Source organism: Thermobia domestica, chromosome 2 (genome assembly GCF_964235325.1).
Source record: "Thermobia domestica chromosome 2, izTheDome1.hap1.1, whole genome shotgun sequence".
Lineage (NCBI taxonomy): Eukaryota > Metazoa > Arthropoda > Insecta > Zygentoma > Lepismatidae > Thermobia > Thermobia domestica.
The window spans coordinates 336,229,069-336,247,454 of NC_137455.1; positions in this window are offsets into that span (position 1 = coordinate 336,229,069).

The following is an 18,386-nucleotide window of genomic DNA, read 5'->3' on the forward strand; positions in this document are numbered from 1 at the left end:
TTGCCTCTTTTATATCTTCTGTTTGTATCCAATATGCCAAAACTTAACTCCCAATGTTCATACGTCTCAATATGCAGATGACACTGCCTTTCTTTGCACTGCCAGAAGTATTCAATAAATCTATTCTGCCTTCTGCTTAGGATTAGGATCTTTTATCCAATGGTGTACCAAGTGGTTCCATCATATTCACTCTACTAAGACTCATAGTCTTCATAACGCATAGCAAACGTTCTCGAGTTCAGAAAGAAAAACAATCTACTCTATCTCGAGGTTCACGGCACACGAGTATCACCCACTAAACAGGTCACCTATCTTGGTATCATCATTGATCAACTCTTAACTGGCGGCCATATTTTCAAGAAATCATTAGCAAAGCGTATACTCGGGTCAATTTACTGAAGCGTTTAATTGATACCACCTGGGGATTACAACTCGTTACAATAACAGATAGTATATGATATTCTTACGTATAGTTCTAACATGTGGTCACCTCACTCAGATTGCTGCACAGCCTTTTTTCCATCACAAACCAGAAGTTCTTGAACGGCACTTCTTGTCCACATTACTGTCTAGAGCAGTCCCTGCTCAAGAAGATTATCAAAATGCGTCTAACATTTCACCGTCGTTATACTTTCTCCTGTCCTCATGATTATGAGCAAAGTTCATAATGTCAGTTAGAATTCAATAAAATGTCATAAAAACAATAAACTGACATTATGATCTAAAAATTAAAGAAACAATTTTTCCGCTTATCCTTACTTGACATAAACTACCTGCAATAAACTTCCTCTCCAATTTCTACACCTTTCACCTCGAATAGATGGCGTAACCCTCGCAAGGAAGCTAGCCTTCGGGTAGCCAATGGCTAAGAAACTTGGTGTTGCAGTTATCCGTCCTGGTGTTTCAGTTATCCGTCCGTATTTAGGTGCCAAGTCTATATTCTGGTTGTTACTGTACTGTGGACGCAGTTCAGTTAAACCTAAATTTAGGTGAAGTATTGTGGAGATAATTAAGATGGTTTCATCCGATCGAGGACATTTATTGAACTTCATCTTTCATATCATCGTTATTATCGCCATCTTCGTCATAGTATTCTGTATCCATTTGGATGGCGTCAGGTAGCCATCTGGAACTACCTTATCCGCCTCCTGGGCCATCTCTAAACGTCGGTGGGTAAGGAGGCTGATAGAAGCCACACTTGCTTCACAAAGCAAAAATACTGGTAGATCCCGATCACTCACACCGGACAAACATAACACTTCTTTAACTCAACCAGTGACTATGCGTAATCACATAGTGAGTGAATCAGAACAGTGTGTTTCGTTCATGAACCACGACCACGGTAATGAATATCCGACTCAACAGGAATCCCCAAAACCTCGTTTCCATTCATTCTTACTTATAAATTTTTGATTTCAAATTTGAGAACAACAAGTTTGCTTTCCAACAGATCATCTAATTTCTAACACACGCCACTATCGCTCAAATTATCCGTACACGCAACGAGATGATCTTCAAGTCTTATGATTCAACATTCTTTACCACTGTACGTAACAAATGAATCACTGATTGGAAAAAGGGAGTAAGTGCATCAGACCTAAGTTTTCAAAAACGCTAAAAAAAACCTTCCCGAGGCGTTGTTTGTACTTGTTGCAAAAAGTGTATAATTGATTACTTGTAGCAAAAGAACTAACAAACACTAAGACAAGAAGGAGAATCTTGTATTGCAGCACTGCAATGGGTTAAATAAGCTTAAAAATGGAAAAAAATATTCCCTTTTTCCAATCAATTAGAGTTGGAAGCAATTGTAATTGTGTGTGGGGCATGTAATGTGCAGTTTATGATAGAAAGCTATGAAAATATACATGCTGAATAGAATGTTGTATGTTAATCTTGGATATATGTATCCGAACTTCACTATGTTAGGCTTCTAACACTGTTATTGTCACCGTTCGTTTTTTTTTTTTTTTTTTTTTTTTTTTTTTTTGTAAAGCACGTTATTCGTACAGCAAGAAAAGTAATACAATAGACAGCTGAAAAAATACATAGCAAAATACGTTGTCAAAATAGAATGACTTTACATAGGGTCCTATCCGTCTGCATCTTCGTCTTCTGCAGTTTCTTGGTCAGTAGTTTTCCTTGAACAAATCATCCTATAAAACTTTTTGTATTGGTCAGGTATGCATTTGATGATTTGTGAAGAATTGTTTATCTTTTTCTGATTGATCGGGACTTGCCAATCGTATGCCTTTGACGTTGGCAGTGGAACGTTTGTGACATTACTTTTGAGTAATCGAAAAATATCAGTTCTTACTTCATTGATAAACTTATGAGCTTGCACATAACCTAGAGATTCTGCTTTATAAACAGTGTCTCTATTTACTTACTTGGAATTTCACTGTTTTGTCAACAATGCTACCTGAAGATTTCTTGTAAAACGGTTACCCCCAATGTTTAAAATCTAATAAGATTTCTTCATTGACAACTTCGTAAACCTGAAATGGAGTATCAGTATTTCTTGCATTCGTAATCATGTGGTTATACTGTGCTGGTAAATAAATGCGATTGTGTCGTTTGAGTTCTCGTTTGATTATAACAAAATTTCGGTCACATGGTAAAAACTGTGACCTCTGACAGGCAAATATTGCTCTACAGTGGTAAAGCGTTATGACACGATCAGACTGAAAATCATTAATGTCATTGTATGATTCCAGTTTTGGTATTGTATGATCACCACCTGTATCACTGAAAACACGTAAATCTGTAACTGATTGGGCCAAATATTTCTCTATAGATTGTGCAATGCGAAGACAATGCGAAGTATCGTAACGTCAGCAGAGGGCTCTAATGGTTGTCTACATACACACAGTCTCACAGTTGTGGTGGTATCCTATAGTGATTGGAAGAATGAAATAAGAAACGTAGTTATTCCCTTTTTCTAATCAGCGAGATATTTTGTCTTCTACATTGGTCATATAGAGTTGCCCAAACATTCCTATTTTCTACTCAACGATGTAACTATCTCAAAGGAACACATCTGCTATCTCAGGTTAAAATCGCAAAAAATTGTACTTATTCCCTTTTTCCAATCAGTGGTTCAAATGGAGTTTCGAAATTTTTGACAAGCATGCCCAAAGGAAGCGACTTGACTCAAAGGCGTTTAAACTGCGCCACCACAACAAAAACCACCGGCTGTGTTCATTGTTATTAGGCGGAATTATCCTTCCCTAGCAGACGAAGAGATTCAGGAAGAACTCACTTTCGAGGGCTACTATTACTATCCAACAACTACTATCATTTTTGACTATCTCTATGCAAATCATTCATCCTTTTCCTCGCCAACACATTCTCAGAGTGGTCAACCACTCTGCTCGCCTGATGATTAGATATTCCTTTCAACCTACCTACTCTGGCCCACATGTGTACTTTCATGTCACCCAACTCAAGGAACATGCATTCCACGAAAGTCCCAATCCTTCTAATGCACCATAATCATTGGTATTTCGCTGACCATTGGCTTCTATCCTTCAATTAATTATCGTCAGTATCACCTAACTTTGCCTTATTTACCAGAATATCTCATTATTAACCTGTATTATCACTCTGTTTACATTACTATGGCCACCAGCATTTATGAGCGACTTGGACACCCAATCTCCCACTCATTGTTTCAGCATATATCCCATAACTTTAAATATTACATCACCATGGCCGACATCAATATTCACAGAAGTCCGGATAATTAAAAACAACGTTTCTTTGACGTTATCACAACTCACACTCAAGCCATATTTTTCATATCCCAAAGTCTATACACCTATCATTGAAACCGCACCAAACGTAGTGATTACTTTTGTCAATCTTTCACATTGATGCACTATTGAGATACTAGATTCCACTACTCTTCCCACCAAGCTTCACATCTATCAACCATAGGCTCATTCTTATCGAGTATTACCAGACCTCGTCGTTTTCCACGCTTCGATCAAGCAAACTGGAATGGTTATCGTTCAACCATCAGTACCGCCTTAGCCTATCCTGAGCCGCCTACTATAGAAGAAGATTTATATAATAGCATTTCCGACAACACTTGCTCTATCAGTCATGTTTCTTACCTTCACATACCTACCACTGAAACATCCAGGTACCCACCATGCTTACCAACAAGCTACTTATCTTTTATACAACACTCCCGTTAATTTTCTCGTGCGTTTCAGCGCGCTGGGAACTTAGAAGCTCTTCGACATCATTTCGAACTAAAACGCGTCTCGTGACATAATTTTTCTGTAGTTCACTTCGACTACTTTCTGCCAACGTTCTGGAAGGCCATGGGTTCCATCGCTGTATAACTTCGTAGTACGTGAAGCGAAAAACGCATCAAGTGCATTTTGCACCTCTAATAGGGATTTGAACAGGTGCCCTCTGAGGTGATTGTCCAAAGAATGACAGACAGGTGATAATAGGACGGTGCAATGTCCAGGAATATGGAGGATACTACAGTGTTTCCCATCCAAGACGTGAAATGGTGTTCTGGGTCATCCTAAGCACGTGGAGCTGTACCACGCATTGTCCTGTAACAGGATGACACCTTTGTGATTCAAAAGTGATGGCTACAGAGTTTTTAGTTTTTCTTGAACAAGGCCCACCTGCTAGCAGTACACACCTGCATTGATGTTCTGACCATCTGATAGTAGTTTCCGATGCACAATGGCGCAAGTAGTCCACCAAATACACAAGAGGACCTTCTTCTAGTGCAGTGCTGGTTTCGGCTGTTTTGGAACCGGTTCATGGGATGCTAGCCAATGATGACTGCATCGTGAAGATTCGTATATGACCAACTTCTCATCACATGTAAACATCCTGTCCAGAAATGGAGTATAACCGCACCAAAAACTGACCTTCGCCTTATCTCCATTTGAAATCAACTCACGGTTCAACACAGACCTCCAAAAAGAGGACTGAACCTTCTTGGTTAATTTATAATTATCAGAGCTATTACAAGTGGACGAGTAAGGAAATCGACAGACCTATTGAAGATAAAGTGAGATTCTATATGTCTATATATACATAATCTGTTGTGGAAGAGATTTAATGAAGATTTTGAGTGTTTGTTCAGATGTCATAAAACTACACAGTTTTAAACCTTGTTTGGTGAATTTAGTTTCAGTTAACGGAAAATTATTGTCAAATATTACTTGTGATATTTAGTTTGTATTTTCATATTTCCGCCTCTCATATTCATGTAACTGGATAAAAAGAACTTTACTCCTGGTGCGATAGATCTAACGTAGCCAGCTCCAAGTGGCCGGGCTATGACACTGATGCCGTTGGGGTTCTTAGGTGGGATGTACACGAGTCTGAACATAGAATCTGGAGTTAACCTATATATGTTCATAAAGTACTCGTTATGTGTTGAAAGAAACCGCTTGTAAAAGTACCGTCGTGCCTAACCCAGCAACCCAAAATAGGGGGTTTGACAAAGCAATTGAGCTATCCTGTTGACATATAGAGCAAATTACTTGTAGCAACCTGTAGAATATTGTTCAGGTGGGTTTGACACGATTCTAGGAAAGACACAAATAATTATAGGTAAAAGTATAATTCAGCCATTTAGTTTCTTTATACCGAGACCTATAGGGAAACCAATCATAAATCCGTGACCTCTCAAAACGAGTAGTGTGATATGTCACATGGTGTACCTTGACAGACATCTCTATGACTTGTCATTAGCTCACTACAAGTATATCATCATTTATGCGAAACGTCTAGAAGGTACTTGAAACTGTCATTGAATTGTAGTGGAAAGTGCAAGTAAGTTCTAAAGACTTCCATGGAATTCTACCGGAACGTGCTAGAACTTTCTAGAACGTTCTGCAGCTATCTCGATAAGTCTAGAACTTTCTCACAAATTGTAGAACATTCTAGAATTTGCACCAACTTGCTAGAATTAATTCGAAACGTCTACCTCATTCTAGAAATTGCTCGAGCATATTAGAACTTTCTCTAACATTCGAGATTCTAGAACTTACGCGAAAAGTCTAAAACATTCTAGAGTGTTTACCAGGGTATTCAGCCTACCTGTCTCAAATACAGAGAGGAAAACACGAAGATTCAATATCTGTCCACATGAGCTCAGGAAAAGTTAAAAAGAATTGGACTGTCGTCTTGGAATGTGAATTGCGGAAGAAGTTAAGTGAGCCCATTAACACTGAACATAAAACAAGCTATGAGTCAAAATATGAATTGTGGGCAAGTTATGGGAAATACACGGAAAAATGAAAGCACTATAGTAAGAAGAGTGTGTATTACACAGAAGAGTTAAGTGCCTCCTTGTGATCCGAATCACTGGTATCAGGAATGGCTCAGTCAATGATCACAAACTATTAGGAAGTTAGCCATTGAGCAAACTACTGGAAACACCTGAAAGTTAATACAGTCAAATTGTATTAACATGAAGAAGGTGAGTGTATAACATAAAGAGAGACATTGCAACAAGAGGAAACAGGTGAGCTTGTGTCAATGAACTGAAGAGAAAATCTGATTGTCAGTAGGACCTCACAAGGAGAAAAAAAACGGAGGAAAGCAAACAGAGTAGCGGAAGGATAGGCAGAAAGGAAAGGCGCTTATAACAAAATACTTTGGATTGAGTAATAATTACCTGTACCTTGGGCAGAAAGTGCTCATACATGTGCACCATACTTAGTAGAATGTTAATTTCATATTAACAAAAGAAGAATGTTTTTAAGATATGTAAAATATTATTATTATGGGATAGTTGTTGCTATGTATGATCTGTCAGGAAAGTAAATGTACACCTATTTTTCGAGTCTGGCATTCCTGCGCTCCATCCGTGGAGAGTATGAGAATTAAATCAATCAAAAGTTTACTGAGGGGCAAAAAGAAAAGCTTAATCTGAATAAGACATTGCAGAGGGGCACGAGCTGTGAATACGAATAGTGCATTGTGTAAATAAAGGACGACACCGAAAGAGAAAGCCAGAAACAGCTGTTAAACTTACAAAAAAAGAGTAAAAATTGTCGAAGTGGGAACATAAAACACAAATACAACAAATACGCCGACAACTAAACGGTCACCATGCCATGATCTTGGTGTAGTGGTTAAGGTGCTGGCTTACAAATGCAAAGGACGCAAGTTCGAATCCTCGGCAAGGACATTTTTAAAAATTTTTGTTAATAATACATACAACTCATGAGAGATGGTAAAAGAGGTCGTATTTAGTTTTTCGTAGCAATTATTATTGGTAATGTTTAGTACTGATAATACTTTTTGTCTTTGCGTATTGCTTTTGTTCTTGTCTTCATTTCGAAACAGAAGAATATCCGAACAAATGCCACAAAAATTCCTCATATTTTGAATGTAAACGCCATTTGCAATTAGTAAAGAGTAAAAATTGAACGTTCCGAAGTAGCTGCAAAAAGTAAAAGGAAAAACATGGAAGTCGACCATACTCATGGTTACTAAAAATACAATTTCTACATGCCTTACACCTCCCGACCACGTTTCTACGTTAGCAAGTAAGAGGCTTGTGTTTAGGTTAGGCTCGTCAATACGTTTTGCAAAGGGGCCCGGTTTAGCTCTGACGCACCACAGGTGCGAGAAGGGAGAAAAACACTTTTTCTCTATCCCTCTGTGTGTCTATTTATCTATCTATTTGTATATATATAACGCTATTTGTGAATGCCATAACCACCCTAATTTTCAGCGGATTGAGACGAAACTTGGCACAAACATTAATTGTTGAAATATCTTGATGAGTTCGTTAACCAGAACAATCAGATGAAAATGTTCAAAATGGTGGCCCTTCAAACTCTTAATAAGTTCCAAGGGAACCAAATTTCGCCCATAAATGGGTATTCAGAAAGTTTGAATAAATTTTCCTCTTTTACTGAAATATTTGTGTGCAGAAACTTATTGAAATATTGGACCCGATTAATCGCCTAAAGAAGGTTCACGCCCTTTCGCTACGGTCAATTTTTTTTTCAGGAGGGGTTATCTTCCTATTGGAACAAGATGATTGTTACTGATGATATGAAATTACACATTGAAAGTGAAGTAACTTGTGTAACGTGTTATTTGAAAGAATAATATAATAAATGTGCATTCCTCTCACACAGAGAACTCATGTATTTCGAGTTCGGGAGCCTGAATGGCGAGGAGTGTTATTTGATTTGCTTTTTAGTAACATTGCAAATAAAGGTAAGCAACATTAGTGGTAAGTAAAATAATAATAATAATAATAATAATAATAATAATAATAATAATAATAATAATAATAATAGGTGTTGTTTGTGGCAAGGTAATATCTTAATCAATTCTTCTTCAAACGTAATGATTGTAACGCCATATCTCCCTTACAAACAAAATATTAGCAATTTATATCGAGAGAACGAGAAACTGTAGAGCGATGGGAGCAACGTTGGACAGTATGCACTCATAGTATTCAGAAAAGTAAGCGATTTCAATGCAAAAGGAACGAAGAGTCATTGTAATGGGTACTCATGGGGCCACGGCAGAGCCCTCTTTAGGCAAAGTGTCAATAACTTATATCGAGAGGTGATACTGGGATGGGACCAACTTTGGACACCGTGGACCCATAAAGCGCATCGAAAAAAATTGGGGGGGGGCGCCAGTCAGCCTTACTTATTTCCACATAATAATATAAAATTATGTTGTCGAAATACACACACGAGTTAGCTACTAATATTTCATATTATTATTATTATTATTATCGACAGCGTCTTTTCATTACGTGTGCGTGTTTGACATGAAGCCAAAGAGAAGATCCATCATTCGTAGAAAGAATAATAGTCAGTTACTTTAACTGTGAACGACAGCGAAAAATACGAAAAGAGTGGACTACCTGTAGCGTAAAGAAGCAATATTTTCTCTCAAATGGATAAAAAATCAAGCCGAGATTAATTCGAACTCGCATGGACGGCGCGAAAAGCCAGTGCTTTGTCCACTTTTTTTTTAACTGACTCACTGAACGTGTTTCAGTAACTTATTTATTGCTAATTTTACTTGCTTCACTTGTTTAACTTGCTTTTTCTAATAACTTATAACGACAGAGACACGAACACAGAAACATCGAGAACAGTTAAAAATCATAGATGCTCTCCCGCCGGGAATCGAACCCGGAACTCCATACACCAAAAGCGCACGTGCTAGCGACTACACCAGCGGGAAGGACACCACTCTCTCCCTGTGTCGTTAGGGATTACGACCACTGTCTTGCCAGCTATCACTTCTGTGGGTTGTATACTATGATCACATGTTTCTTCTCTGCTGGAAGAGTAAAACCTACATTATATGTAATACATGAGGTATTTAGACCTACATGCTCTTCATATAATGTAATAAAAGGGTCATGCTGGGAATAAGAAAAAGAACATTCCTTGGACAAAACGGAAACTATTGGCATCAGAAATATTTATCTACGAGGCATGCGCAGTAGTATATTTCAGAATAGTTACTATTTTGTTCAGTAAACGAAGAAAGGGGTATAAAAAAGCAAATATGTCGCGTGAACGAGATCGACCAGATTTGACAGGGGCGGAAGCAGATGTATAGTAATACAACAACTTCGCTCAGTTGATACGAGCCGAGCCGATTGATATCACTACCCGAGTTGGTCTTATGCTTGGGCTCAAGAATTCGACCGTGCAGGTCTCAGCCTTAATTTTAAGAACTACAGTATAATTTTAAGTACTACAAGAAAAATACCTTTGACTCGACTCGGATTGAACTCGAGTCGAGTCGAATTTTGGCTCACTCCTGCTCATCCCTATTCGTATTTGTATTTTGTTTCCACTTCAACAATTTCTACTCTTTTTTTTCTTCGTTTACCTATTGTTTCTGGATTTCTCTGTCGGTGTCGTCCTTTATTAACACCATGCACTATTCTTATTCCCAGCTTGTGACCCTCTTCAATGTCTTATTCAGTTTAGGCTTTTCTCCTTACATTGACTTTACATGTGATTGATTTAATTCTCACTTTCCGCGCACGACCGATGAAAATGTTTTATTATTATTATTATTATTATTATTATTATTATTATTATTATTATTATTATTATTATTATTATACTATTGAACTTGCACGGCGAAATTACTGTATAATACGATATCATTTCAGTAATTTTATTCCATTGTATGTTATTTAATTTATTAATGGGCACTAAATTGTCTCCAGATCAACGAATAAATTAACTACGGCATGCACTTTGGTGGAAATATCATTACATGAACATGTTTGGAACGAACCAATAATCTTATTGCAATGATATTTCCACCAAAATGCATGCCGTAGTTAATTTATTCGTTGATCTGGAGACAATTTAGTGCCCATTAATAAATTAAATGTCTACAAACAAACAAGTAATGCAAAGCATGTTGTATACTGCAATACGTCATGTATTAAAATCCAACACCATGACCCTTTTATTACATTATATGAAGAGCATGTAGGTCTAAATACTTCATGTATTACTTATAATGTAGGTTTTACTCTTCCAGCAAAGAAGAAACATGTGATCATAGTATACAACCCACAGAAGTGATAGCTGGCAATACAGTGGTCGTAATCCCTAACGACACAGGAAGTGAGCGTTGCCATCGCCGCTGGTCTAGAGGCTAGCACGTGAGCCTTGGGTGTATGGAGTCTCGGGTTCGATTCTCGGCGGGAGAGCATCTATCATTTTTAACTGTTCTCGATGTTTCTGTGTTCGTGTCCCTGTCGTTATAAGTTATTAGAAAAAGCAAGTTAAACGAGTGAAGCAAGTAAAATTAGCAATAAGTAAGTTACTGAAACGCGTTCGGTGAGTCAGTTAAAAAAATAGTGGACAAAGCACTGGCTTTTCGCGCCGTCCATTAGAGTTCGAATCAATCTCGGCTTGATATTTTATCCATTTGAGAGAAAGTATTGTTTCTTTTCGCTACAGGATGGATTTTCTCTTAGGTTTCATGTCAAACATGCTCACGTAATGAAAAGACGCTGTAGATAATAATAATAATAATAATAATAATAATAATAACATAATAATAATAATAATAATAATAATAATAATAATAATAATAATAATAATAATAATAATAATAATAATAATAATAATAATAATATGAAATATTAGTAGCTAACTCGTGTGTGTATTTCGACAATATAATTTTATATTATTATGTGGAAATAAGTAAGGCTGGCTGGCGCCCGCCTCCCTAATTTTTTCGATACGCCTTATGGGTCCACGGTGTCCAACGTTGGTCTTATCCCAGTATCATCTCCTGTTTTCTCGAAATAAGCTATCGACATTTTGCCTAAAGAGGGCTCTGCCGTGCCCCATGAGTACCCATTACAATGACTCTTCGTTCCTTTTGCATTGAAATCGCTTACTTTTCTGAGTACTATGAGTGCATACTGTCCAGCGTTGGTCCCATCGCTCTACAGTTTCCCGTTCTCTCGATATAAATTGCTAATATTTTGTTTCTAAGGGAGATATGGCGTTACAATCATTACGTTTGAAGAAGAACTGAGGAAGATATTGCCTTGCCACAAACAACACCTATTATTATTATTATTATTATTATTATTATTATTATTATTATTATTATTATTATTATTATTATTATTATTATTATCATTATTATTATTATTGTTTTACTTACCACTAATGTTGCCTACCTTTATTTGCAATGCAATGTGTTACTAAAAAGCAAATCAAATAACACTCCTCGCCATTCAGGCTCCCGAACTCGAAATACATAAGTTCTCTGTGTTAGAGGAATGCACATTTATTATATTATTCTTTCAAATAACACGTGACACAAGTTACTTCACTTTCAATGTGTAATTTCATATCATCAGTAACAATCGTCTTGTTCCAATAGGAAGATAACCCCTCCTGAAAAAAAAATTGACCGTAGCGAAAGGGCGTGAACCTTCTTTAGGCGATTAATCGGGTCCAATATTTCAATAAGTTTCTGCACACAAATATTTCAGTAAAAGAGGAAAATTTATTCAAACTTTCTGAATACCCATTTATGGGCGAAATTTGGTTCCCTTGGAACTTTTTAAGAGTTTGAAGGGCCACCATTTTGAACATTTTCATCTGATTGTTCTGGTTAACGAACTCATCAAGATATTTCAACAATTAATGTTTGTGCCAAGTTTCGTCTCAATCCGCTGAAAATTAGGGTGGTTATGGCATTCACAAATAGCGTTATATATATACAAATAGATAGATAAATAGACACACAGAGGGATAGAGAAAAAGTGTTTTTCTCCCTTCTCGCACCTGTGGTGCGTCAGAGCTAAACCGGGCCCCTTTGCAAAACGTATTGACGAGCCTAACCTAAACACAAGCCTCTTACTTGCTAACGTAGAAACGTGGTCGGGAGGTGTAAGGCATGTAGAAATTGTATTTTTAGTAACCATGAGTATGGTCGACTTCCATGTTTTTCCTTTTACTTTTTGCAGCTACTTCGGAACGTTCAATTTTTACTCTTTACTAATTGCAAATGGCGTTTACATTCAAAATATGAGGAATTTTTGTGGCATTTGTTCGGATATTCTTCTGTTTCGAAATGAAGACAAGAACAAAAGCAATACGCAAAGACAAAAAGTATTATCAGTACTAAACATTACCAATAATAATTGCTACGAAAAACTAAATACGACCTCTTTTACCATCTCTCATGAGTTGTATGTATTATTAACAAAAATTTTTAAAAATGTCCTTGCCGAGGATGCGAACTTGGGTCCTTTGCATTTATAACCCAGCACCTTAACCACTACACCAAGATCATGGCATGGTGACCGTTTAGTTGTCGGCGTATTTGTTGTATTTGTGTTTTATGTTCCCACTTCGACAATTTTTACTCTTTTTTTGTAAGTTTAACAGCTGTTTCTGGCTTTCTCTTTCGGTGTCGTCCTTTATTTACACAATGCACTATTCGTATTCACAGCTTGTGCCCCTCTGCAATGGCTTATTCAGATTAAGCTTTTCTTTTTGCCCCTCAGTAAACATTTGATTGATTTAATTCTCATACTCTCCACGGATGGAGCGCAGGAATGCCAGACTCGAAAAATAGGTGTACATTTACTTTCCTGACAGATCATACATGTTTATGGATACCTAGTCAGCAAGTTTGTGTGCTTGACAGTTTTAAGGAAAAGATATTATAAAGTATATCAACTAATAAACCATTTTTAACACCGTTCACCGACTTTATGATTCTAATAGTAAAGGTGAGAATAATAATATATAATTATAATTATTGAAGCTAATTTTTACAGGCAAAGAAATACTACCACTCGAAATTTGTATATCTTACTTAGCCGAACCAGGTTAACGACTATCCTTGATAAGTCGTTTGTTAAAAATTTTGGTTTACCTCACCCGGGATATACTGTAAATTCTCATCCCGAAGCATAGTAGGAGTGAATTTACTTTTTTTAGTTAATGAATACAAATTTAACCGTATTGAGAAGTGGTAAAATAATTGTAAGAAAAATGGTCAACGAAACAACGGAGCATGAATCAAATAATAGTGACAACGGTGAAACTAGTGTAACACCAGGATTGACATCGGAAGACCGAATCTTGTTAGCTTTACAGCGACAATTGATTCAGATGTCTACCGAGATAAAGCAGACCATAGAACAGAAGTCTGACGAATCTAACAAGCAATATGAAGAATTAAGTAGACGAATGGAACAGAAGTTTGACGAATCTAACAAGCAATATGAAGAATTAAGTAGACGGATAGAACAGAAGTCAGATGAAACGAGACAGACAATTGTCCAGGTGGTGAATGACATATCCTCACAGTTCCAGGAAAAGTTAAAAAGAATATCCGATGATTGTCAGGAGAAGCACAATCACCAAAACCAAGAAATCAGTGCTGTAAAAAAGATTTAGAAGTAATAGAATCTTCCGTTCAACAGCAAAAGATCCAGGTCATCAACAATTCTAACAAGATACGTGTAAATACGCAATTGTTAGCTACTATACAGGAAGAGATTAGAACGCTACAGGTTAAGGACAACACATACCGTAATAACTTGGGTAGTGATCGCTTGGAGTTTCCCCACTCACCAGTGATGAACTCACCTTCGCCGGGGTCTGATGAGGATATTATATTGGACGAAATACATCCGAAGAGTACAGATGGGCGAAACATAGATGGTGTAACAACACATCACGTAATGGATAGGAACTATTTCTCAACAAGTACACGGAATGATAAAAGGAAGGTAAAATTAAGTGTTAAGATGAGTGAAATACGAGCTATGAGTAAATTCAGTGGTAAGTGTAACGAGAATGCTACTTCTTTCTTAGAGAAATTCCAGGATGAGTGCAATATTATGTGTATAGATAGATCACAATATATGAAATTAATCCCTCATGTATTACTCCCACCTTGTTCATTATGGTTTAAAGCAGTACGTGATCACATCAGTACTTATGAAGAATTCAAAGCGGCACTAATCGCAAATTATGAAAATGACTTTTTGCTGGCAAATAGAGATGCCACCATTAGAAATCAACACTTCAATCCTCGATTGCATAAATCTGTTGTAGAGTTTGTTGTAAATACATACAACGAATTAAAGGTCGTTAATCCATTGCAATCGGAATCGAGAATAATAGCATCGATTCGAAATTTGCTTCCATTTAAGTTACAACAGATCTTATTTTCCACCCAGTGTATGAGTTTCAACCATTTATTAATGCTTGTCCAATGCTATGAAACTCAATACCATGCTATGAATCAACAAGCCGGAATGGGTAAAAATAAGAATAATTCAGATCATTTTGTGCCAGTTCGGAATTTGAATATCCGAAGTGTGAATAATACGAAACTTAATCTAAGCCGAGTATATTCTAGCAATCAAAACGCGCAAAATAGGCAAAGTTATGTAGGGAATCCGCCTAACCTAACTAATCATGGTAATCATGATGTCAGATCACCCAACAGCAGTAGATATAAAAACAATCGAAGTACTGCGCGAAATTACAGGAATACAACGAACTACGTGGATAGACGTAATTGGAGAACAAGAGATGGCATTTCATATGAAAATCAGAATCACGACGTAATACATGTACAAAATAGTACGGAACCTAATCATGATTGCGCAGTACAATGTACTTAATTAGAATCGTATGCAAGTACGAATGTAACCTGATTACCGTTAATGAAATTTGGTTAAACCCATATCAGCTATAGATTTTCATGAACATTTATTTTATTTTTATTCAATTTAATTCTCTTTAATTCTCATTAATCAATGATAATTCTCAAATGTTTTTAATATATGTAAGAATTATAATTTAATTCATAAATGATTAAAAGCAAAGATTATTTATATTAGATTGATTTGTGTTGAAAACTTAATTGTCAAAGATTATGTTAAGAATAAGATCCATTCTATAAAACTAATTATTCAACGACTATCTTGAATGAGATTCTTCTATGTTTTGATGCCTTAGGAATCCAATGTTTATTTTAAAACATCTAACTTATTTATTATCTTATTTATTATATAATGCGCCCTGACTATTTGAAACTCATGTTTGTCCTTTACGATTTTTGAATTCGCACTCTTCAACGATTAAATAAATGAGCGACGATATTTTTAATAAGAAAATATAGTAATAATGTAATGAATAATAATGAAATAAATATAATTATTGTAATAAAAGATAAGTATTGATGAAGTGTAAGATTTGTTAAAAATATATATATATATATGTGAAATGTAATGAAGAGATATACGAGGTGCGATCAAAATGTGATGGACATATGCAATGTAAGAACACTATTGTAAACGGACCAGTGGTTCTTGAAGATAAAAGCCAAGCTTACTCATGACTTTTATATTCAGTCCAATTGTCGGGCGACATTTTTATATAACAAAATACTTTGGATTGAGTAATAATTACCTGTACCTTGGGCAGAAAGTGCTCATACATGTGCACTATACTTAGTAGAATGTTAATTTCATATTAACAAAAGAAGAATGTTTTTAAGATATGTAAAATATTATTATTATGGGATAGTTGTTGCTATGTACATGTTTATGGATACCTAGTCAGCAAGTTTGTGTGCTTGACAGTTTTAAGGAAAAGATATTATAAAGTATATCAACTAATAAACCATTTTTAACACCGTTCACCGACTTTATGATTCTAATAGTAAAGGTGAGAATAATAATATATAATTATAATTATTGAAGCTAATTTTTACAGGCAAAGAAATACTACTACTCGAAATTTGTATATCTTACTTAGCCGAACCAGGTTAACGACTATCCTTGATAAGTCGTTTGTTAAACGCTCTTATTGAATGAGCTTCTAGTCTGAGGGCATCATATATGAACTTTACCTCAATTGGTTAATTTGTAATTACCTAAGTTTTTTTAAAAAAAATCGAAGTAAAACAATGTCGTAGGTGTTCCTTTTGGAAAGAAGTCCAAAAGACAGAGAGTTGTATCACCATATTGCATCCGATAAGGAAAACACTTCCGGGAATGACGCATGGGTTGCTTATCTCTGAGAAAAGCAGGAAACAGGGTCTGAATAAAAACTACTATGCGTAATAACCGCTGCGGCTCAGCTGCTGAGGAGGTTTTGTGCTAGTGTGATCACTGAGAGTATCGTAGTGTTGTACGGTACGACTAGCTAAACCGAAGCACAGGTGAGTATGAGCCTGAACTAAGCTAATCGAGCGGTAGTTTCCGAGAATTACCTAGAACATCGCGATGATGTGGGATGGTCTGCTTCGGCGACATTGGCTTCGAAAGCCGATGATATGGATTAGATGATCCCCCTCTGGGTGACACTCCGTACAGTACTGCACCTACTGAGATGGAAGCAGGAAGCGGCAACTGTGATATTCTCGTTGCAGTGTTGAAATCCGAAACTTAGTGAAAGTTAGAAGCATAATTGTGATTCTACCACTAACTGAAATTAATTTTTTTTTTAAATTTTAGATTTTCTTTATAACATTCAATAATGCTTTGCTATACCACATTCTTAGGCGAGAATCAAACCAGTATTAGCCGTAATAATTGTAACAGATTTTTTAAGGCATAGTGTTCCTTGTGCAATACTTTCATTCGTTTAGTTTACTCAAGTATTGAGAAACAAGTATGATATTGATACTGACGTATGGATATTACAATGTTCCACCTAGTGAGAGTATACATGAAAAACGATTCTTTCAACTATCAGACGTGCCGGCATTCGGCAACAAAGGAAACTGCGGTACAAAATCAGTTTCACTCTTTGTTGATCAGCCCTCATATACCCCTACTCTAGGTGCGAGTATATGAACGCCATTTCAAGTATTCTTACTGTTTTAGCGAGAATTTAACATTACAAATGTAGACATATTTACAGTTCAACCGAGAAGAAGGAAAGCAATCTAGGACAACCCCTGTATCGATTAAGGACCAGAGGGTTCATAGATCTGTTATTCACGAATGGCTCGGCTGTAAATCTGACAGGTTGTTGAGGTTTAAGAACCCATAGTGGTTAATTTTAGTCTGCCTGTTAAATTTAAGTTTATGCGCACCTTTCAAACAACAAATATACACACGAAGTTTAAAAATTCAATGTAGTATATACAGTAGTTGACTTATGCTCAGATATGATCATTTGTCTGATGTATTCAATTCATTCATGCTGCAACTAAAATCTACGAACGTTTGGAATATAGGAAGAGAAAGACAAAGGAAGAGAAAGACAAAGAAAGGAAGAAGGAAAGAAAGAAAGAAGGAAAGAAAGAAAGAGAGAGAGAGAAAGAGAAAGAGAGAGAGAGAGAGAAAGAGAGAGAGAGAGAGAGAGAATATTACTGTAGAATATCTTTCTCCTGAATATAAAAGTCAAAGGAAGAGAAAGACAAAGAAAGGAAGAAGGAAAGAAAGAAAGAAGGAAAGAAAGAAAGAGAGAGAGAGAAAGAGAGAGAGAGAGAAAGAGAGAGAGAGAGAGAGATACAATATTACTGTAGAATATCTTTCTCCTGAAATCGATATGCTGTATAATAGCGTTATAAATGAGATATCGTGATACAAAACATAAATTCCGTATATTTAAATAAATTTATGAACTAAATGTATACACAAAGAAACCTAATTCGTTCCATTTCGCTTAATTAACTCTTTCTGGATCCTGGCATTTTGGGCTATTTTTTAGACTTTCAGTCAAGCAGCTACTGCATCGTCACTATTTATCCTAGGATCATGGTTCATACCTCATTTTCTTCAGGCTTTCAAATGGTATCACTTTCATGTCCATACCATATACCAGAAGAGGGAAAATTGATGTCAAAGGGAAAATTTCGATGGGAAATTTTTTTTGTCCAAC